Raw genomic sequence first — 24,915 nt, forward strand, 5'->3', positions numbered from 1 at the left:
AGTTATTTGCTTTGCTCCTGCTGGGAGGCTCAGGCTCCCTACCGCTTCGGTCCCATTTTCAGTAATTTCTTGCTCTGACCAGGCATGGTTTGGATAAGTAAATAATCACAAAGCACAGAGTAGAGTTTCTTGGATTTCTCAGGCTTTCTCACTGCCCACGTGTTTCACGGGTGGATTCAAGCCCTTCTGAGGCTGGGAGGGATCCTCCTGGTAGATCCACTTCGGTTGCATCTGGAAAGCTGTTGGCCAGGATTGGGCTTGCAGGGATCATAGACAGCTATGGCCTTCTAATACAATTTCCTTCGATTTCTTTAATGAACAAAGCATTACTGAGTGAATACTCCAGGTAGGCTCTGTGCTGTAGACGGAAGAGGAAGTATTGAAGGAGACAAAACCTGCTTTACCGTTGGAGAGTGCTAATGGATTGAGTGTGAAATATCCCAGAAGCTTTTGTGTTCCCGGCTGATGGCACAGTTTTGGAAGGTTGAGGAACCCTTAAGAGGTGGGGCCAGGCTAGAGGAGGCGGATCACTGGCAGCCTCTTTCTGTTTCCTGACTGATGTGGTGTAACAAGCACCTGCTACGCAGTCCTGCTTCCGCAGTGCCTTCGCCTACCACCTCAAACCATGAGCCCAGATAAACCCTTCCTCTCCTACGTTGCTTCCTTCTGATATCGTAGAGATGAGGGAAGTAGCTAATAGAGTGCAGCAGGAGAGTCTTTAAATGATTATTTTCACCTCCATAGATCTCTGCAAAAACATCCCAGTCTAACAGAGATGTCTTACAAAGACATAGTATCAAGACACAAGATTTTTCTTTCCTGGAAAACATAATTCTTACATGCTTCTTGCTAGGCTCAAGTAAAGCCACCAGAAGTTGGGGTCAGCTGTGTGTTCTCTCTGCCCTATTCTTGGGAGTCTGAGCGTTCAATGCAGCCCTCAGGAGCTTGTAGAAGTTGGTCCACCATGAAGCAAATCTCTGAGGATAGGGACACATGAAATAAGAAGGCAGCTATGCTGCCCCAGCTGTGAGTTCTGCAACCCATTACAGACATCATCAACAGGCAGTGCTTGGTGGGAGGATTTCTTCAGACAAGGTTGAAAAATCTGGCATTCCTGCGCCAGGCCAGATTTCCTGGAGGGCTGTGAGAAACTCCCTAATTACCCTTAGTTCTGGGCAGTGTTGTTTCAGAACAGCTCTTGCCAAGACCCCATGCTTAAAGATCACTTTGCCTGGTTGTATTGCATACGATGCTCATGTGCTTGTGCTTGGAGAAACTACCCATAGCCCTGGCTGCCTGAGCACAGTAGACAGTTCCCACCCCTACGTGTCTCAGAGGCACTTGGCTCTGCTTCCAGTTGTCACAAGGAAGGCTGTGACACCATGAGCCCTAAGTTACACCTGACCACCTCAGGACTCTGGAATATACCAGTATAGAGTTCAAACTAACTTGTAAAGATATCTGGTCTGTGACCTTGGCTTATCTTCTGGATGCAGGGGAGGGGTTCTTCTTAAGTGTCTTTTCTAGGACGTTAACCTCAGCATTGTGTGTGAAACTTATATCTGTTCACTCACTCCACAGTTACATGCACTGAGTCTGTGCCAGGACCACACAGAGGTGCAACAGTTGGTGAAAACAAAGCACTCGCTCTCTGGAGGCAGTTAGCAGAGCCCAGGTGCCATAGCTAATACTTTCTGACCAGGCACTACTGATTACCCACAAAACCCTAGGTAGACACTGCTGCCCATTGGACAGACTAGTCAGAGTGAAGAGACTCAGGTAATAAAATACAAAGTCAGCTGCCAGAGCCTTACTGATACAGATGAGGATGCTTGCAGCTAATTATTGGACTAAACACAGGGACCTCAATGGAGGAGTTAGAGAAAGGACTGAAGGAGCTGAAGGGGTTTCCAATCCTACAGGAAGGACAACAATCTCAACCAGTCAGACACTCCAGAGCTCCCAGGGACTAAACCACCTACCAATGCGTACACATGGAGGGACCCATGACTCCAGCTGCACATGTAGCAGAGGATGGCATTGTCCTGTGTAGGCTCTTTTCCACAGTGTAGGAGAATGCCAGGGTATTGAGGTAGGAGTGGGTAGGTGGGAGTGGGAGCATCTTCATAGAAGGAGGGGAAGGGGAGAGGGGGTATGGGAGAGGGGGGAAGTGGATAACATTTGAAATGTAAATACATAAAGTATCCAGTAAGAAATGCAGAGCCAGAATCTTGTGTCTCAGTACCCAGTGTAAGCTGTTACTGTTATGTTCTGATTCATTAGATTTACTGTAGTAGTGGATTCCGTCATTTAGCATATTTAGAACTTTGTATCTTATATTAGTTTGGCTCTAAGAAATTTGTATTTTTAAAGCAGGAAAAGTATGTTAAACAGAGCCCTGGAAGGCAAAACAGTAGCTCATTCTTTTGTAAGTGTAGTTAACTACCTCTTTTGCAAGTTTAAACAGTTCAGATCTTGTTTTAAAGAATATACAGACAAAATGGGCATCTTTTGTTTCTCAGAGCTTCTTATAAGTCAGCATTCCTATTTTTCTCATTATGTCATCTCACATGCTTATATTGTTTTCTTGAGTGCCCCTTGCTTTCTCCTACTAATAGCCACTGTAGGTAGGTTCAGCCGTTACCCCCTGGACTCTTCCTGTGGTAGTAAGCACTGGATAAGAAAATTAATAATATGCATTTCTCCCTAAGATACTAATAATCTAGTGAGAGAAAGAACCCAAATGAAGTGGGCACATGGTAGGTAAATGGGCAATGCACTCCTCACTGCTCAGTGGGAATGGCAGCTCTGAGTATTATAGGATAGAGAAGAAATAGGAAACAAAGGAACCCATCTGGCTGGTCCCTGCATCTCCTCTCTGCACAGATGAATGCCAGAACGCCATATCCATTTTCTTACACAATTCTTTCCGAATGTTTTTCAAACAGTGGTTCCTTCTTCAGAATTAGGGTTCTCCTCTTGGCATCTAGGAGATGTAATTACCAGCCCAGAACGTGAGAGGACTGTGCACAACACTTTAGTTAGATGAGGCTTGTAAGAAGCGTTGATATCACCAAATGGCATGCATTGGTCTCATGATTTACCACAGAATAAGCTTAGTTATCAGCATTAATCAGATGGATAAAATAATAAAATGTAGCAATAATTCTCAATGATTATAGATTAGCTTCCACATACTAGACAATGCAAATGATCTATTCCTATTGGTTTCCAGGAAGCTAGGACTTAGAGACACTGAATATCTCTGTTTCATTTATTTTGCCGCTGTGATAAAATTCCCTGACCAAAAGCAACTTAAAGAAGGAGATCTTGATTTTAGCTCACAATTCCAGGTTACAGTCCATTACTAGGGGGACAGCACAACATCAGGAGCTCAAGACAGACAGCTGGTCACATCACACTCATGGTCAGGAGCAGAGAGTAACAATATGCACATGCTCAGTTGTGTGCTTGTGCTTAGCTTTCTTTTTCCACTCATATAGTTCAGAATCCTCTGCCTAGGGAATGATGCTGCCCACAAGTGGACTTGGTCTTTTCATACCAGTTAACTCAATTAAGACACTGCATAGACCTGTTCAGAGACCAACGCAATGTTGATAATCCCTCATTGGGACTTTTGTTCCCAGGTGATAGGTTGTGCCAAATTGACTACAAAGTAGGAACCATGTGTTTAGTTTTGGGTCTATTGTGAGGTAGATTATAGAATAGGAAGAACATGGTGGAACCAAGTATTGTGTTGGCCAAGAAGCTAACAGGGGAAAGGCCTATGGTCCTCATATTCACTCAAGGACATGCCTCAGTGACCTAAATTCTACCCACTAGACCATGCTTCTTAGAGTTTTCACTATCTCTAAATAATACCATAGACTGGGACAAAGCTTTTAACACATGACCTTCAGAGAACATTTAAAATCTAGACCAGAGCTGGGGACATTCTTTGGCTAATTTTGCAGTTTTCTTCCACTTTTAAAATTATATACCTTGGGAATTCTTGGCATGTCCTTGACATGAATTTAATGGAAACAGACTCACAAATCCTCCCTTTTCCATCACTTTATGAAAAAAAGATTTATTATAAAACTCTTACTGAGATTATTACAAATTGTCATTAAATCATTTCATGCATTGTTCTCCTGTCACATTTATAAAAGTCCAGAGGGCACTGCTTTGGGAATGTCTCTTCTAATAAAAGTTGACTTGGTTCTGGACAATAGGAGCAGTGTTTTTCAACCAAAGTCCAAGCTGTCTTGGGAGAGAAAGAAAATATGCCAGAGTTGTCACCGGACTCTGGAAGTCAGAGGGGTGGGGACTTCGCTTCACTATTCTGATGACATTCCATGCTGAAAGTGGGTCCCTACAGACTGCTCCCTCAGCGTCAGCTCCTGGGGCAGGCAGCCAACATCCTGAAGCAACTGCCATTTTCCTGGGGTGATTCATGTGTGAAAGCGTCTTCCCCATAAGAATGTGGGCCATCACAATCTTCCCAAGTGGAGCTCCTATCATCCCAGAAGTGTTTGTTCATGTAAATGCATCCCAGTTGGGAAGTCTAAGGAAGTGAAGGATGGTTGTCCCAACCGAATTCATAACCCTTTGGGTCTGCAGTATCTCATATTTGGTTACATTAGTTTAAGTGCTTAAGAGAACTGGGCCTTACATGTGAGCTGATGTGCGTTCTGCTATTACTTCACAGATAAATTTAGAATGGCCATGAATCTCTGTCTCACAACCCAGATGGTTTAGCTCAGCCTTCGTATCATCCATCGTGAAGCCTTGAATTTGGGCATAAGCCTTTATACATGTATGTGGTGCTTGCGACATGGGTAGCATTTAGGTCTGTGCTATCCAATTCTTCTCTACTCTTGATCTCCCGCCCCTACCCCTGCTCTTTAGATGACAGGAACTGTCAGGAACATTCAAAAAGAGCCATTTCTTTCTCTCGTCTTTCTCCTCCTGGCTTGTCTTCTCAGGAAAAACAGACATTCACCTTCTCTTACATTTTTGTTATGAAACACATATTGTTTCTGAGAATGAACTGGGGAGGGAATGATATTTTTCATGCAAGGTAGAAATGTCCTCACAATGTGATTATGAAGTTGATGTTTTTTTGGGAGATCGTGCTTGATCTCACATGTGTTTAACCGACATGACCCAGAAAGAAAAATGAATCACACAGTCATCAATATTTTTGTGGCAAGAGTAGGACCAGATCAGCCCTAACTGCACAACTTCTCAGGGGTATTCCGAACTGTCATGGGACCAGACCAAAGGACCAAACCCATCAGGTTTCAGAAGAGGTTATCAAGGCAGAATTAGCTTGGCTACAGTCCCATGAAAACCTCAAGGTGAAATTATCAGTTAACAGACATTGTTCTTTGCTCTCAGTTTTAAAAATCGGGGTAAAAGAATCAAAGTTTTAATTTAAAACCTTATTCTGTATGGTATTATCATTTATTCACAGTTTAAAAGTTTTTAGCTGGAGGGTTATGTGCCCATGAGTGTGTGTGTCCTGGAGGTCAGAGGTATTGGGTTGACCTAGGACAGAAGCTATAGGCAGTTGTGAGACACAGGAAATAGGTGCTGGAAGTAGAGCTCTGAGTCCTCTAGAAGAACGGTGAGTGCTCTGAACCACAGTGCTATCGATCCAGTCCCATTTCTCCATAGTTTAAATGGAACCTAGTATGTTTAAAATCATAGAGAGAGAATAAAAAAGTGGTTTCCAGGGGCCGAAAGGAAGAAGGTGGAAACAATGTTTGCTGAATGTGATGTTTTAGTTTAGAATATGAAAAATGTCTGGACGTAGATACCCCATCTACTGTGATGGTACTGTGATGGTGCAGAATACTGTGGTAGTGCAGAGTATTGTGGTGGGGTGAGTACTATGACGGTGTGAGTACTGTGACAGCGTAGAGGGCTGTGATGGTGCAGAGTACTGTGGTGATGTAGAGTACTGTGATATTGCAGAGTACTGTGACTGTTTAAGTACTATGATGGTGTGAGCACTTGATAGAATAAGTACTGTGATGGAGTAAGTACTGTGATGGTGTGAGTACTGTGATGGAGTTAAGTACTAGGCTAGATTGAGTACTGTGATAATATAGAGTACTGTATTGGAGTGAGCACTGTGATGGATGGTGTGAACACTGTGATGGAGTAAGTACTGTGATGGTGTGAGTACTGTGATAGTGTGAGCACTGTGGTGGAGTGAGTACTGTGATGGAGTAAGTACTGTGATGGTGCAAAATACTGTGGTAGTGCAGAGTATTGTGGTGGGGTGAGTACTATGACGGTGTGAGTACAGTGACAGCGTAGAGGGCTTGTGATGGTGCAGAGTACTGTGGTGATGTAGAGTACTGTGATATTGCAGAGTACTGTGACTGTGTAAAGTACTATGATGGTGTGAGCACTGTGATGGAATGAGTACTGTGATGGATGGTGTGAGCACTGTGATGGAGTAAGTACTGTGATGGTGTGAGTACTGTGATAGTGTGAGCACTGTGGTGGAGTGAGTACTGTGATGGAGTAAGTACTGTGATGGTGCAGAATACTGTGGTAGTGCAGAGTATTGTGGTGGGGTGAGTACTATGACAGTGTGAGTACTGTGACAGCGTAGAGGGCTGTGATGGTGCAGAGTACTGTGGTGATGTAGAGTACTGTGATATTGCAGAGTACTGTGACTGTGTAAAGTACTATGATGGTGTGAGCACTGTGATGGAATGAGTACTGTGATGGATGGTGTGAGCACTGTGATGGAGTAAGTACTGTGATGGTGTGAGTACTGTGATAGTGTGAGCACTGTGGTGGAGTGAGTACTGTGATGGAGTAAGTACTGTGATGGTGTGAGTACTGTGATGGTGTGAGCACTGTGATGGATGGTGTGAACACTGTGATGGAGTAAGTACTGTGATGGTGTGAGTACTGTGATGGATGGTGTGAGCACTGTGATGGAGTAAGTACTGTGATGGAGTAAGTACTGTGATGGTGTGAGTACTGTGATAGTGTGAGCACTGTGGTGGAGTGAGTACTGTGATGGTGTAGAGTACTGTGATAGTTCAGAGTACTGTGGTGGTACAGAGGACAGTGATAGTATAGAGTACTGTAGTGGTGTGAGTACTCTGGTGGACTGAGTACTGTGATGGTGTGAGCACTGTAATGATTTAAGTACAGTAGTTGTATAGGATTTTGGTGGTGTTTGAAGTTATTGTATTTAAGAGGTTGCTAGGAAACCTAGTTGAAGTCACCCAGTAATTCCTGAGGGACACCTAATAGGCTTTCAATTGATAAGCTCAAAGTCTAACCCACAGGGATGCAGGGCGGTGTCGGTTTGCTCGAGATCCCGGTTATATCTAGGGAAAGGACTGAGGCTCTCCTCTTAGGGTCCTGGCCTGAAGTCTAGTTCGTTGTTACTTTAACATTAAAGTAACCTCTGTGCACAAAAGGACAGTAACTCTATGTAGGCAGCCCTTACAGCAAATGTAAGTTGAGCTGGAATTCTTGCTTCCCAGCTGGTGAGCAGCTTCAGTCATGTTCAGGGTGAAAAGCTCCTCTCCCTTCTCCATAATTTTCCCTGTTCCTCTAGCCTGCTCAGCATTTAAACCACCCTCCATGTACTTGATATATTTTATCTCATGTAACCCACGTGGCAGTCCGAGGCAACAGATACTACATGAGCTTAGCATCTGAAAGAATGTCTCTGTCTGAGGAGACAAGTGAGAGAATTAGGATTCGAACCCAATTCTTCCTCCTGCCCACTGCTGCTCCAATTACAAAATGTATGTCTTTTGAATCACTGTCATCGCTCAGCACTGATGATGTCATCAGCCTGGCTGGGGCAGTGTCCAGAAATGGACACTGGTTGGCTCATAGTTTACTTCTTGAGGGATTTCTAAATTTCACCCAGAAATTCTGGCTGGAAATTTGATTCAGTTGCTGAAAGCGCTGAAATACAGTGTTCGTGTTCATGCACAATTTGCTTTTCCATTTTCTTTTATTTTCCTGACACTTACTGTAAATCACCCTCTTCCATCAGTCCTGGGGGTTCTGATTGTGTTCCTGGGGTCCTGCTAAGAGCAAGGGCAGTAAATTACTGCCACTTTGTTTGAAAATTTTTTTAGCCACAGTACATTAGCTGCTTTTGTTTGCTTTTCCACTGGCGGTATGCACACTTCTGTTTCAGAATTTGTGTTTCTTCAATGTCTCATTTGTGAATAATGTAACTTGCAAGATGGAATGATCGCAGGAAAAAAAAATATGAAAGTGGGTGTCCTGTTTGTCGTCTGTAAGATCTTAAGGCATCTGTCAGGAAAATGAATTATGATGTCTTGCTCTCTCTTTCCCATGGGGGTGCACGCACATGTGCGCACAAACACACATGCACACACATGCACGCACGCATGCACCAACCACAAGCACGTATTCTCTGCACTCTCCTCTTCTCTCTCAAGCTTTCCATTTTACTCCCTTTCCCCTAAGGCAGCTGCTTACTGTGAACCAACTAGGAAGAGATGCGGTCCTCAGGCTTCCGGGGAGTGTTGTTTATTTGGAAGGATCATAGATAGAAGGTCAGGGGATATGTTTTAGTACAAGTTCCTGTTCCAAATTTCCTGACATTTTTACTAACTAGCCATCTAACTAACTAACTAACTAACTAACCAACTAACCAACCAACCAACCAACCAACCAACCAACTAACTAAGCTCTTTAAAGGACAACAAATGAGACTAGTTAAAACCCAGACACTAAAACATTGTCAAAATTTCAATGATAACTGATCATCTTGATCCAGTAGCAGGGACCTGAGACATCCATCTTCAGGATGGGTAAAAGCTTCTTGACTTGCTGATCCTACTGGGCCATCCTCAAGTACAGCCACTTTGAGTGTGATACTGGAGGTCTTTGGTAGTTGGCATCTAGTTCACTGGGGACCTGTGCTTATATCTTTTTATTCAAATGGAAAGAAAGGAGGCCTAGCCTGTGCTAGCAACCCAGGATTGTGGACTTCTCTTGAGCCTGTGTGACTGTGAATGCTCCCAAGGACCAAAGAGGCTGAAAGAACACAGTGCTGTGCAGAGCCCTGAAACGTTTGAAAATTGAGTGGTTTTTCCCAATTTCCCCAAGTCCCAATGTTTTACCCTCGTTTGTAAAGTGGTTTTAGAAAATAATTCAGTGTGTTTGAAGAGCAAGCTCACATTAGTTTTCAGTCTTTACTGACAGCCTATTAAAATTGTGAATATGTTTTATTAGAGTTTATAATCAATATCATTCAGGGAGGCTGTCCACCTATAACACTCCCCTACCTTCTGATGGCTGCTCCTTTGACTCACCATGGGAAACTTCCAGCAGCTGTGAGTGTATTTCATAATCTTGCCCAACTGGTGAGAGTTATTGGCCAGATTGAGGGTACCTGACCCAGGAGGAGCCAATCTGATTATCTATTCTGGAAATGTGGATTTCACTATCAGCTATAGCCTTTGAGTGCTTGAGAGATGCGTGCGTGTGGGCGTGTGTGCATATGTGTGTGTGTGTGTGTGTGTGTGCGTGTGCGTGCGTGCATGTGTGTTTGCTGTGCATACAGAGGGAAAACGAAGCTGGTTTACAAGAAGAAATGAAAGCAGATTCATGGAGAATTGGAAGTCAGGACTAGAGGTAGGATCCTGGCAGAGCATCCTTCCAGTTTCGAGTTCCCTTTCTCCTGAGGCCCAGTCAGAGTCCTTTGTAGCCTTCTACAAGAACCTCTTGAAGCTTTGCTAAAGCCTCCATCACCATGTCTGCCTTGCCTTTCCTTCCTCCCCAGCCTTGTTAGTTCCTGTTACATTCTATCACAGGTCTCAGAAGGACAGGTTGGCAGTGCTCACCGTATGCTTACAAAGATTCCAAATAGCACATAAATTATAGTCATACTAACTCTTTTGTGCCCTGGAAGGTTGAAGTTGAGAAGAAACTTCAGATAGCTTAATTTTATCGTCTCATGTTATAGCTGAAGGAACTGAAGACAATAGGTGTAGAGAAAAGCGCTCTGGGCCAGGCTGACTTCCTGTGAGCTACCAGAACATTCCAACTGTGTGGACTCCTCACCTTCCCTATCTAGCACACAGTCTAACAGTCATGTATCTGGAATATATCTACAATTCTAGAAGATTAGCTTCTCTCTTTAGAATTGAAAATGGGTTCTGTGCATCAGAGACCTATTGTTAGGTAACAAACACATTGTGTATTGTTGCTACCTGCCTTGGTTCTTTTGGGCATTGGCCAGTGTCAGTTGAAAGTTTCTTGCTCAGGATCTCCCCTGTGGCTTCAGCTCCAGTCACCCTGAATATTTCATTATTGATATGTCTGGTGACCAGACTAAGAGGACTGTCAGCTAGGGTCTAGACAGAATAGATGGGGTTCCCAAACTCTTTCTTTCTGTGGTAGACTCTGGGTATCTGATAGCTGAGGGTTCCCAAAATGTCTACCCCAAGCCTCTTCTAACTTGACCCCTGAATTCACTTGTTCAGAGTCATTTTGACTTCCAGGGTACAAGAAGAAGTCTTGTTTGGTGGAAGGAATGTCAGTGAATTCGAAGGCCTGTTTTACATCTGCACTTTCCGTTTCCCATGTATGTGTGATAGGAAGGAAGTGAACCCCATGCTCGCTGCAAGGAGCTTTTGTTTTGGATTGAAAGCCCTCCCTCATTTCCAGACAACTGCTAGTTTCAGGCTTTAATGGCAGTGACATATACTGCATCTGACTCACTTTGTGGTGCTTTCAATAAAAATGGCACCCGTAGGCTCATAGGGAGTAGCATCATTAGGAGATGTGGCCTTGCTGGAATAGGTGTGGCCATGGTGGAGGAAGTGTGGATGGGCTTTGAGGTTTGAAATTCACAATCCTGTCTCAGTATCTGATTCGTTCTCTTCCTGCTGCCTGCTGATCCAAATTAGAACTCTCAGCTAACTCACTCGCACCCTGTCTGCCTGTAGGTTGCCATGTTTCCTACCATGATAAACTATAGCCAGCCCCTATGAAATGTTTCCCTTTGCAAGAGATGCCATGGTCATGGTGTCTCTTCACAGCAATGAAAACCCAATTAAGATGCACTTCTCTTATCCACTCACTCCCAGAGTTCTAGCTGGCATCAGTAGTGAGGGCTGAGTCTGGAAAAGCGGTTTAATTTGTCGTACAACTTGATGCTAAGAATTGCATAGTCTGCAAAAGTAGACAAAAGATAGGCTTGGGTTCTGCCAAGAAAGAGTAAAAGAAGCTTCCAGAAACTTAGCCCGAGGACATATTGCAAAGGAGGAAGAGAAAGATTTAAGCATAAACGTATATGTTAAAGTGTATTTAAACACTGGAGAGATGGCTCAGTGGTTAAGAATGTTTACTGATTTTCCAGAGAACCTGAGTTCAGTTCTCAGTACCCAAGAGGATCTGATGCATCAGGTTTCTGAGGGCACTTATATTCACATGTAAGCACTTACATACAGATAGAGACACCCCTAAAATTTAAAAGTAGAACTTTTTTACACGTGTAAAACTTAACAGTAAGACAGGAATCTAACCACTCCTTGAAGGAAATCCACTTCAGGGATCCCATGGATTTATGTGGTCATAGGTAATGGAGAGGAAGAAACATAGATTGCAAATCAGGACATCTGCAAATGTCTGTCCATCCATCCATCCATTCATCCATCCATCCATCCATCCATCCATTCATCTATCCATCCATCCATCCATCCATCCATCCATCCATCCATCCATCCATCCATCCATCCATCTAGTATAAGGAAACCAAGCAAACTTCTGTTATATGTGACACATGCTAGAAACTGAAAACATAGTTAGAGGAACGCTCCCAGCTTATGGTCATCCTGGTCAGGTGAGCTTCCTGGGGTCCTGCTTGGCCTTGTGTTTTAGGTTCTGATAGCTGGCCAGAGGGTTGCATTCAGCATCTCTTCTGGTCTTTTGTTAGCCTTGGCAGGACCTATTTGTCCTGCACCCTTCCCTGGCGCCTTTATCCATAGCCTTCCCTCAAGCAGTGGTTATTGATTCCCAGTGGCTCCTACCCACTCTGGATTGTCATGCCTCTGAGTCTTCACTTGGCCATTCCTTATCACATGAGACACCATGTCCCCCACCACTCCAAACAGAGTGAGCCAACTGGAAAGGCACCAGAGGACAAGGCTGGGAGCTTCTGTAATCACATCTCCAGAGACAGGTCCCCTGTTTTAATATAGAGGTGTGGTGTGAACAAGACGGGTATTGAGACCACGTTGTAAACACATATCAAGGCTGGCTCCTCCGGTGCTTGGATGTAAGCTGTTAGTTGTCTGAACAACTTCACTAGGGCACAGGGTTGATATTTACCAAGCAGTGACAACATCTGCCATGCTGGCAATTCTGCATGAAGAGGGATTCCTCACCAAAGATGTCACTGGTGTCCCTTCATGGTAACAGTGGAGAAGGTGCTATGGGATAAGGCAGAAGTTGCCAAGGCTGCCCCTCTGTGTGTCTTGTTCTCCCTAACAGTTGCATAGTTTCTGCCTCTTCCTCATCTCCTCTTCCCAAACTGCCCCACCCTCTTCTCCCAGGCTAGGCATGCTCACTCTCTGAGCACAGAGTGGTCCTTTCCATCCCTTTTCCCTTATTCTGATCATTTTTTATTGGTTTCTATTTTTACTTAATTCATGTCTCTTGTCCTTTGCATGAAGTACAGCCTAGTACTACCTGGCCCCTCTACTACAGTGGTTCTGAGCCTTTGTAATGTAATGCTATGATCATTTAGTACACTTCATATTGTGGTGACCCCCAACCATAAAATAATATTCATTGCTATATCATAACTGTGATTTTGCTGTTCTGAAATGTAATCTTGATATCTGTGGTTTCTGATACCTCAGGCAAACCCTATAAAAGGGTCATTCTACCCCCAAAAGGTTGAGACCCACAGGTTGAGAACCACTGCACTATTCCTCCCCAATAAGCCTGTCTACTTCAACCTTCCTCTCTCCTAACCCCTTCAACATTCAGTATCTTGACCTCACAACTGGTTCTTCAGCCCACCAGTGCCCGTTCTTTTCTATCAGTTCCCTGGAGTCCCTTGAGGCCTCCTTTTTCCTCAAAGGTCTGAAGGATAACAGTCCATGCCATCTTCCTTATTAGACTCCTTAAGTGCTAAATGTGGCTTCCTTTGAAGACCCCTTTGACACTATAAAATGAGTCACTTCTCTCTTCAAGGACTTTGACTACCCTACATAGTTCAGATCATACTCTTGTCAATATAGTATGCTTACTTGATTGGCTCTAGCCAGGGTAAGAGCTATTGAACACACAGGCTCTTAATTCAACATGTTCAGATGATTATAGGGACATTTTATCCAGATGTACTTAATAATCTTTGTTTGTCTGAATAAGCTACCATAATGAGAAAGGCCTGACTGACTCAGGCTCTGAATTTCAGTGTTCAATTGATTTCTTTTTCTTTTTGCTGCTATGAAATTAGTACTATAGTTTGTTCATTTGATGTGTTCACACGGTTCATGTATGTATGGATGCACTTTTCAGGCTCATGTGGAAGCCAAAGGTTGACATCAAGATGTCTTTCTCAACTGCTTCTCTACCTTGCTATATTAGATGGTCTCTGGCTGAACCTGGGGCCTGCTATTTCAGCTACACTGGCTGGCCAGCAAATCCCAAGAGCCTTGTATTTCTAGCCCAGCACTGGGGTCTCAGATACATGTGAGCATGCCCAGTCCTCTCTGTGGGTTCTGTGCACAGCAAACAGGTTAGTCGCTGATCCATCTCCCCAACTGCTCTCCTAGTTTTTATCTCCAGATTGCTTAATGTTTATTTTTGGTTTGGTTTGGTTTTTGGCAAAAACTCTTGAGCAGAAATGTTAAATTGTTGAAGAATTTGCTTCAAAATTTGAGGGCCAAACCACCTCGTTCATAAGAGAGACCATTCAGGTGACATACTTAACAAAGAGACATGAGATTCCTTCAGAATGGGAAGCAAGTAGAGATATTCGTGAGGGAGGGTTAGTCTTGTGACCTCACTCTCAGTGCCAGAAGTTTACATTCTCTGAAAACCTGAAAGCGGGTTGTCAATCTCAGTGGCTCCAGTTGGAATATTAGCTGACACCCGAAGGGATTCAGATCCTGTTCAATCAAGATACAACTGTGGAAAACTGAGATGCTCTAACCACGTGGTTCCCATAGGAACAGAAATTCACTGGCCAGAATGATGCACTTTTGTTTTGAAAACCACCCAGGCTCCACATGGAGTCATGAGCTGCTTGGGAATGTATTAAGATGGGGTAGGCTGCTGCCTCAGACTGACCAGGGTAACAAAACAACGCACTGTCTTCAAGCAAGGCCCTAGATGTGTCCTTGCTCAGGGTTCCTGGGCAGAAAGCACATGTGGCCTTGGCATGGCAGAGACACGGGGACAGACTTGCAGAGAGGACTACACACCAGGCTGATGCTACAGCTGGCCTCCTGTTCAAGGTACTCAAGTCACAGGACTGACTTACGATGTGTTCTGTTTATGTTGGCCTGGAGCCCAAACCAGAAATGTATTTCAGGCCTGGCCTTCTAGATAGTATCTCTAGTCATTTAGAGGTTCGTTACACAGAGCCGCTCATCCTGTCCTGCTCCAGTTAAGGTCTGTCAGCATTTTTCAAAGGTTTATAATTCAACCCTAATGGAGAAGATTGCCACTTTCAGAGCTCAGCTTGGTATGGAGGGTCTACACCTAGAAAATCTGAAACTTTAGGTGCTCCCAACACTTTGCCTTCCCTACCACTTTTAAGTTGAACTTTTCCTGGATAATAGTGAACCATTGTATTGGCTTGCGGTTTTGTTAGTTTCTGTTTAGTGTTTGAAAGGCCAAGAAAAATTGGCAGTCATGAGGATCCAGGGGCATGTGCATATTTTAATGACCTTTTTAAAGTTAGATGGGTGGGAAAAGTCAGATACAAGATTGTCAACATCTCCCCAAGACACAGAAAGCAGTTCCCAAGCCCACGGCCTGTGTTCAAGTTTTTAGTTGGAGAGTTTAATTGTGTATTAAAATAACAACCTGTAGGTTAGCCATGTTCCTGCTTGTGAGTTCTGAATGTTCTTATTATTTTAAAATTTAAATGAGTTATTGCACTTAGTAAACATGAGGTAACAAAACAATACCCCTATATACAGATGTCCAGTGGGCTGGAGAGGTGACTTAGTGGTTAAAGTACTTGCCAAGCAAGGGGAAGGGCTAGAGTTTGATACCCAGAATCCAGATAAATTCCATGGTTGGCATGTTGGCTTGCTTGTAACTCTAGCCTCAGAAGGCAGAGATAGGTCATCCTGAAGCAAGCTGGCTAGCAAGGCTGCCCACATTGATGAGCTCTGGTTTTGATTGAGAGACTTTGCTTCAATGAATAAGGTGGAAAAGTAACTGAGGAAGATTCTCAGTATCAACCTGAGGCCTCCATATGCACTTGAACACACATGCATGTGCATTCATGCGCGCACGCACATACACACACATACACACACGGACATATGGAGACACAGACACAGATATGGATACATATGAACACCACACACATATACATATACACATGAAAATTACTGATACCCCCGCCCCAAAAAGAGATAAACTCAATTTATCAGCACCAAGGTCTACTGTCTGTTAGGTTGCTGTAAGTCTAGTTCACCATTGGGCGACTTTTAAGTAATAGATGTTCCTTTGTCATGGTTGATCTGGAAGGCTAAGATCAGGGACAGCCACCTCCAGCTCTAGTGAAGTCCCTCATCCTAGCTCGTATGTCACCATCTTCTTCTTGTCCTCTTGTGGTGGGTGAGGCAGGGGATGCCTCTCCTGTCATGAGGATACAAATCTCATTCATGAAGGCTGTACCCTTATGGCCTAACCACCTAATGCCATCACCCTGTAGGATAGGAATTCAATGTGTGATTCTCAGGAGGGTGCATGCATTCAGATCCTAACATTCTCGAAAGTTCATAACTAGAGGACAAACTATTGGAATTGCTAACTGCCCATGACCTGTGAGAGACCTTGCTCCTACGACGGAGTAAATACTGAGGCTGAATGCTACAGCTTGTTAGTGTGGGAAGATGTTACCCGAGGCCCCTGGATCAGTTAGCAGGGGCTGAAGTTCATATGGAAAGAAAGTGTAAAGCTCAGGTTGGATGGAGAAAGTTGACAACGTGGACAGGAGGTCCTGAGAGTAGAAAGTTCCTGTCACTCCCATCAGGGAAAAGACCTCTGAACCTTGTTTGAAGAAGGGCAGGAGCTACCACACATCCTAGGGCTGGGCAGAAGACAAAGGGCAGCTGCACACGTGCAGAGCAGAGCCTGAGGAAGTTAGCAGGAGCCACCAGGCCCCTCCTCCTCACACCTTCATCCATCAAAACCAGACCCAAAACTTTCTAAATTCTTGGGTCTGGCCATTGTAATTCTGCACAGATCTTAACTGTGATAGTAAGGGGGAAAATCAGTTTCCTGAGTGCTATGGAGTCCATTTTAATACAACTGTCCTACCTGTGGGGAACTAAAACCCACCCCTTAAAGCAAGGAGTTCTAGCCCCTTTGAGCGGTCTGAATTTGCTGGGCTCAGGCAGGAGGGATAAGCATCATCTCCCCCTCCTGCTGAGATATCTAAGGTCTGGTCTAAGTATGTTTTTAAGACATTGTGTGTTTTCCCTTTTCTGATGTGCATACCGTTTCCTGCCTTATTGGCCATTCATTAACCTTGGTCCTGTGGGCCAATCTCTTCAATTCCCAGTGTCTCTCAGGGATCTTCGCCCAGCATCTCTTGATCTGTCGTACTTAGGTTCCCAAGCACATGTGAGTGGCTGGCTGAGCATCCCCTTCCCTTCCTCTGGCCAGCAGCAGCTTTGCTTGGCCAGAGATGCTTAACTACATCTTACCTACTTTGTACCTGGGCTGCGACTTCCCACATGGAGAATGCAGGGGGGACTCCAACTAGGGGTCTGGTTGACTCTGTTGTAGGAAGTTTTGGTGTGAATTACAGAGACCATGATGGGAAATCCTTCTGGAGATTATTGTGGAATTGGGTATTTTCAGGGTTTAGCAGAAAGCTAGGCAGGAATCTCTGGCCAGAAAATGGTGACTATTTTACTATGTTCTCACTCCCATGAACTACTCAGGAGAATTGAATGAGGCCATTTTGCTTCAGTTGAGACTACCTGGGATCAATTAGATTATACTCTCTGGTGGTAGAGCTTACTTGCCACTTTTTTTAAAATTCTTTTAGTGTTTATCACATTAAACCCTCACAATTCTTTTGTGGACAGTCACTGGCCTGTTTTACAGCTGAACAAACTGAGGCCCAGAGAAACTGAGTGACAACAAGGAAGAGGTGGTACTTAGATAAGGAGCCAAACTCTCCCACTCCAAGGCCCCTGTTTCAACAGTTCCTTATGAGCAGTGTGGCCCTCATCTGCCCTGCCTTCCGCTTCGGCACTTCCTGCTGTACCTGCCCAGATCCATCCCTGTTCCATTTCCCAAGAAACTGCCCATGGGTACTCGGAAGTCCCTTGCTATTTCGTCTGATATTTATTGAACACAGCTTGTGGCTCCAACTCAAGACCGTGCAAGCTGATTTAGATTATGCTTTGCATTGAGTTTATTAAGATAAAAACTATTTTCCTAGATAGCAAGTCAGAAGCATTTATGGTGAAGTGTGCAGAAAGCAGCTGCAGGTTGATAGCATGAACCCTGTGCGTGCTCAGTCAGTGCGATGACCTAACTGTGCTTGGCAGCCGTCCTTTATGTTTAGTTAAGCATTTTATTTCATGTCGGGAACCCCACCCTCTTTTACAGGGGAGGCTTTGGCTTGGGGCCTCTTCTGATGCTGAGGCCTGGTCCTGATGGTGACCTGCTTCCAAGCCGTTGGCTGGGTTGCCATGGCAAAGAGCTGGGAAACATTTCATATCTCAGTCCCTCTCACCTGTCAGAATGTGAGCATAACTCTTGGCCTTGCCTCCCCGTGGAGAGGTGGGCGGGTACTGGAAAATGAAGCCATAAATGCTGGGAGGGATTTGTGGACCTGTGGATGTGACGTCTTGTCAGGCACTTGATGATAAATGGAGTGTCTCCAGAGCTAGTTTGGCTGAGAGTCCCCAGAGCCTTTCATTTACTTAATCAACCCACGTTTATTAAATACCTGTGAAATTCTCAGCAACACGGGCAGGGCCAGGAGGAGGACAGAACGGAAAGAAGGAAATGGAGCCTCAACTCCCAGAGAACCCATAAAACCCCTCCTTTTCCTTGCACTTCACTTTTTAGGTTGATTAAGTCTCCAGTGAAAGGTGCCTTGGCTGCCTGCACAGCCCTGTCCTCCCTCCAGTCGCAGAGTACGCAGTTAGTGTTGGCTTACTTACTCGTAAGCAGGGCCAGTGCGGATTGCCATGGGCTGGATGGGCTCAGAATGTACAGGACATCTTGAATCCCGAAAGAGTCATGGGCAGAATCGGGGTTGGGAGAGGGATCAACTGTTGGCTGGAAATGAAAGCTTTAGGTTTTGACTTTTGCCATTCTCTGGCTGTGTGACTTTGGGCAATTGTTTAGCCTCTCTGTGCCTCAGCTTCCTTATCTCTGAAATGAGGATAACTATAATATCTGCCTCATAGGGTTGTTTCAAGTTTAAATAAGTCCATGTATCTGTGCTCCAATGTAATGCCTTGTACGTGTTCAAAATTACTTGTCACTGTCTACAAGTAAGAAGCAACCAGCAGCACTGAAAAGTAGTGACATTTTTTTCCTACACTATTAAAAAATGACATAAAAGTTACCAACCCCATTTTTGTTTGTTTGTTTGTTTTGTTTTGTTTTGCTTTGGTTTTTTTTTTTTGTTTTTTTTTTTGTGGTTTTTTTGCCTTGTTATGACAATCTCTTGGGATGGATAGCCCCATGGCTTCCAGTAACTAATATAGAACAGGGCCTCTTAAACTCTGTAGACCCACAGTTCTTGTCACCCCAGCAAGTTTGATGTGACCCCTGTGTGTGTTTGTAGGTAGAATACGTATACAAGTTAGACACTGACTGATAATAAACTATGAAGAAATTTGCCTTAAAACGGTCTCTGCTAACGTAATTTTACCACTGGGTAAAGACAAACCAAGCTTGCTTATTAGTGAGATTGCTTATTTTTAGACAAAGACTTCCGTCTTGGCGGGTGATTTGATGCTGCAGGATGAAGAGTGTCTCCAACACTTCACAGACGATTGAGATTTTTTGGTCCTATCATTGTCAGTGCTGATTTGGTTAAATGTGCACCACAAAACAGCAGAGGCCATTTCAGAAATTGCTGGAGATTTTGTCCTAATTCCAAGCCAAATCTCATTGAACAATTTGTTTTTGTTGATTTTTTTTTTTTAGACAAAACTCAGTGGAACAACACAAACACCATTTTTTTTTTATGGATAGTGTGCTTGATTGGATGACAGCAGCCACTAACAGGCTCATATATCTGAGTGTTTAGTCACCAGGGAGTTTGAATTAGGAGGATGTGGTCTTGCTGTAGGAAATGTGTCTCTGGGAGTGGGCTTTGAGATTTCACAACCCATGTCAGGCCCAGTCTCTCTCTCTCTCTCTCTCTCTCTCTCTCTCTCTCTCTCTCTCTCTCTCTCTCTCTTTCTCTTTTCCCTCTCTCTATCTCTGTCTCTCTCAGTGGATCAGGATGTAGCTCTCAGCTACTGCTTCAGTGCCACTAATACCACCAAGTCCCCACACGCTCCTGCCGTGATGGTAATGCACTAACCCTCGGAAACTGTGGCAAGTCCACAATTCATTCCCTCTTAGAAATAAGAGTTGCATTGGTCATGATGTTTCTTCACAGCAATAGAACCATGACTTAACGCAGACTCTATTTGTTTTAATGTAGTACTTTTATTCTTTGAGAAAGTCAATAGCTGCCCAGCTAGCAGTAGAGGCCCATAAGCCATTTACTGCTGCCTGCTGGAATGTTGACTGGGTTGATCCTCTGCAGGTCCTACACAGATAACCATGGCAATTATGAGTTTTTTTAAAAAATGCAATGGTCCTAACATTTCTGGAAGATGCTGTTTAGTTCTGGCCCTCTCAGAACTCTGGCTCTTAAGGTCATTGTGCAGAAGACAGCAGTTAATTCAGACTTACAGCTGCTCACAGAGAAGAGAACACGTGTCAGTGGACAGCCCAATCAGAAATGGCACACTTACATCACAGCAAGTTTTCAGAACAGCGTTCTAACATAAAACAGTCCAAGGCATACTAAATTGGCACTTACATACTGAGGAATGGCACTAGGAAAATATTAAAAGTCTTTGGTTTGTATAACCAAACCATTTCAGTAAGAGCAGGAAACTTAGCCTATGCAGTCCATGTATCTGATAGTCTTGTATATGGGCCGCTGTTTTCAGGGGCCCTTATTGGAGTTATGTGGTGTGCTGGCATGCACAGGGCAGAGTGCACATGCTGTGTGCTCAGAAACAAGGCTGCAGAGAGGTTACCCAAATGTGTCTTGACAAGGGCTGCCAGAAACACCTCTGATTTGTTTTTTGATTGATTTCAAATTACCTTTTGATCATTACATGTTCAGAAACCTTTTACTGTTGCCAACTTTTTTATGACTCCTGCGTTCAGTTACTTGACTCTCTACAGCATGCGTGTTTTTGTAGCCACTCCCTGCTCTCTGACTCACGGAACTCGATGCTAAAACTAAACCATGGTCTTGAGAGCCAAGAGACCCTCCCAGAAGATGACACTATACAGGCAGGGAACGGCATCCGGGAAGTGTGACAAGAGGACACAGAGCCAATCAATCAATACAGTCATCTCATTGCCCAGGTTTGCCCAGAAACACAGAGATAGAGGTGGACTTAATGGAACTGAATTGTTTTCCTCTCTCACAGCCAGCCATATGCACCTGCTACTCACCTGCCAGCCCAGCACTGCTAGTCTAGGGAATAAGGGGAAAGAATGAGAATGTCCCATTGCTCAAGCATGCATTGGTTGTATCCTCAATCCATACAATACCTCTCAATCCACTGAGCACTGAAACAAAGGCAGCTCCCTGATCTTACATCAAAGAATGCACCAGCAGCAAGTTAGAATGGCGCTCTTCATTATTGTATCTTTAGAGTATAGTTTCTTTTTCTTTAAGACACTTATATTAATTACTGGGTTATTTTAGTTTTTGACAAATGAAACAAATTGCAAAAAAAAAAGGAAATTTTTTCTTTGGAGTCCCCAGTATTCTGAAAAGTATGTAGGGATCCTGAGAACAAGAGCTTTGAACTTTCGGTTTTTTATTATTTTATTTTATAAATGACTACATTTTATGAGCAAACCCATCCCTCATTTCCACACCTCCCCTAACTCTTCTGTTTGAGACCTTCTGCCCTAGGGCATGCTCTTTGGAGCTGAAATCATTTTTTTTCAATCTTAACTTTTGCTTGCTGTATCCTTGCTGTCTTGTGGTCAAGGACAACTCTCTTATCTCTCTGTGCCTTAAGAGTCTCATGAGTAGAGTGCTCATAACCATGTCTGCCAGGACAGTAAGTACCAGGTAGGTGTTAGCCATTATGGTGTATCATCTCACTGCCCAGGTTTGCCCAGAAACACAGAGGTAGAGGTGGAGTTAATGGAACTGCATTGTTTTCCTCTCTGACAAACAGCCATAACCACCTGCTACTCACCTGCCATCCCAGCACTGCTAGTGTAAAGAAGAAGGGGAAAGAATGAGACATGTCCCATTGCCCAAGCATGCATTGTCAGAGGCTCTGGTTCCAGCCACCAAAGTGCTACAATCCAGGGAAAGGTATTGAAGCCAAGTGGTGTTGCCCAGTATTCAAGCTCAGCATTGGTTCTGTGTCTAGCCTATGGAAACATACATTGTCCAGTAGAGGAAACTCTAAGGGCCCAGATGATAGATAAGAAAATCAAATCCCTGAGGATGTTATTCTGTTCCCATGACAACTCAGTGCTCATGGCTGTTGGTGGCTGAACTAGCCCTCGATTCTATGGTCTCAGCAACTTCTCCTCCAGCCACTTGCAAATAGTCTGCAGCAGTCACCTCAAGCATGGCGTTCGTGGCCTGAAGCCCTTAGCATGACACACGAAGCCACAGAAAGTTCTGGGGAAAAGAACAGACCACAGAGAGGGCTTGTTAAGATAGTCAGAAGGAGGGCTGGGGAGATGGCTCAGTGGCTAAAGGCATCTGCCAGATGACCTGTGTTTGATTTGTGAAGCCTACATGCTGAGACAGGCTCCACCTTCACACACACACACACACACACACACACACACACACACACACACACACACATGGGTAAACAAAGATAGAAGGGTGCAACATGCTTTGTCATTTTATGCCTGGCCAAGTATCGTTGTGTTGCTTGGTGGAGTCCCCCTCGTGACGCTTCTGTTCTTGGCTGAGCTGAGTTAAAGAGCATTTGCCAGCTCTGTGCCTCAGGTGAGCAACTACACAGTCACAAACGAATCTGTATCTTATCTGATTAGTGAACTTAGAGATTCATTTAGGTTCTTTTGGTCTCTCTGGAAAAGCATGTGGCCCCCGAGTGCTTTCACAAAGAGGTGATCTACTGTGGACAAATCTATTGCCAAATAGCATGCAGAACAGACAGATGTAAGCTTGACCTCCCAGAAAAACAGGTAACGGAAACACCAGCCTCAGCCCGGACCCCTTCCCTACCTGGAGCTGAGGAAAGGCTTGGCCAACCAAGAATGTATGTGTCTAGCATCAGTGGGCTCTGCTGTTCATGCAGATCATGGAGTAGAAGGGATAAGAGAAGGAGTTTGAGGGGTAGGACTTGTGCCCAGTATGGCAGTAAGCCTTGGTCAAGTCAGTTGACTTCTGTGACCCTAGATTTCTCCCCAGGAAGGGGGTGATCATGTTCCTTCCTTAAAGAGATACAGGGAACACTGCAGCAAATCCCTGGCATGCAGACCTTACTACAGTCTGTGCCTGCTGCCATTGGACTTCATGTAGTGTTGGCAAGGCCTGAAGCTTTAAGGCCATGACTACTGGTACACTGGGAAGCCAACTGTATGAACAAGAGTCTAGTCATCTACCCTCTGGTTCATATTTCCTCTTCTTCAATGTAAACTGTGGTGAATATGTCTTTCCTAGTTCTTACCCAGATGCTACAGGTCTAGTGGAGGTAGAGAAAGGGAAGATCTGTGTAACCTGAAAATCCTCTCACCAAAGTCACTGTCATAGAACCCAAACCAACACCATAGGTTAACATTTCGATTCTTGGGTTTCAGCAAACCCTGACTTAAGCAGTGCCCGTGTGTCACTCAACTTAATTTTAATCTTCCCTTAACAGCTTTCCAGGTAGGTCCCTATTTACTGTTTGATTTTGTAGTTAGTCACACCAAGGTACAGAGAGCTTAAGTATCTTGCCCTAGGTTGTACAGATAAGCGTGGGAGCGCGGTGAACACCTGAGTATTCACACCCAGCCAGTTGAATTCCAGAACCCACTAAAGTATCGGCTGCTAGGCTTATATGGGCATCATATGGTTGCCTTTCCAAGTTTCTGTCTATAACAAGTGTACCATAATCCACAGAGGGTGTTAAGCCATGGTACCCCATGGAGCTGTTAATTAGTCCTTTCTGCCTTCTGGGCATCTCTCAGACAGCTTAGGAACACATGTGCCTATACCCAGCCACAGTCACACCCACGGGCCAAGGATGGATGAATTGATACATAACTTATAGACAGCTCCGAGAAACATGCTTCAAGATAGAGATCAGAATATGCATGTAAAAAAACAATGCCCTAGCAGTCCCTGATGGACTCCTGATCCTGTGGGAGAAAGGAGCCAGCCAGAGATGAAAAGTATGTGATTGGAGCGAGAGCCAGTGCTGAGCTTTGTCCCACTTCACATGTGATAAAAAGTCATTCAGGTGGCCACTGTGGCCCCTTGAGGCTGCAGAGACTTTAGCAGCACACGCTGCCCAAATCTTCCTGTGTAGACTTTTAGAAAAATAATCATTTATTTTTATGAGTCCCTTTTATAGGCTTTTGGGGTAATTAAATTAGCCAGTTAAATATCTCAAGAAACAAAACGTTACTTCCCAATAAAATTCCATTAAATTCAACAAATTTACTGTGTTCTGTGGTGTCCAACCTAGTAGTAGCTGCTGGCCACAGGCAGTAATTTAAATTTACACATTCATCTAGGGCCCGGTATCAAGGCTTAACCATGGTATGTGGAGAGGTGGCTGCAATCTCAGGGGAATGTCTAAGGATCCTCTCTGTTCCCTTCTTCTTTGACCCTAAGCTTGAGACTCTCTTGTGGGTAATCATCCTGCTCTAATGAAGATGGCAGTGACCGTTATGTTCATAACAGAATTCTATAAGGACTAGGGAAGGACAGACAGAAGAGAGACTGTCTGTCAGGGAATAACCACAGAATGGGTACTCACGGACAGTGAAACCTAAGGAAAGTCATATAGATGAACGGCAGTCCTCAAATATTGAACTTAGAATTTTAAAACCATGTATTTTCTGTAACTGAATTTTACAATATTTATTGTTGCCTATTTATTGTTTTCTAAATCCTATTGAAGAGCAAACTTAAAGAAAACTTACTTCATTACAAATTTTAATGTCACAGATCCCAAACGAAGTCAGATGCAAATGTAGTTCCCTTATCAGTCCACTGATGTGAAGGCCTGGCATCAGCAAGATTGCTTCTGTGATGATACAAATCAGAACAGCAGTTGCCTAGGGGAGGACTGGGAGGCAAGGTTTGGGAGCTGGGACCAACTACAAAGGATTTGGGAACAGTTTCTGGGGTGTTGATGTTCTCTCTGGATGGGATACTGGTTACACAGGTGTAGACATTTGTCAGTACTTGTGGGACCGTTTCAGTTC

The 24,915-nt window shown here is 44.2% G+C and overlaps 1 protein-coding gene across 1 annotated transcript in view; it reads left to right on the plus strand.

Annotated features, from left to right (window-relative positions):
- Ror1 (receptor tyrosine kinase-like orphan receptor 1) overlaps positions 1-24,915 on the plus strand; it is a 344,289-nt gene that overhangs the window by 206,868 nt on the left and 112,506 nt on the right.

The sequence above is a fragment of the Rattus norvegicus genome, chromosome 5 (genome assembly GCF_021556685.1).
Source record: "Rattus norvegicus strain SHRSP/BbbUtx chromosome 5, alternate assembly SHRSP_T2T, whole genome shotgun sequence".
NCBI lineage: Eukaryota > Metazoa > Chordata > Mammalia > Rodentia > Muridae > Rattus > Rattus norvegicus.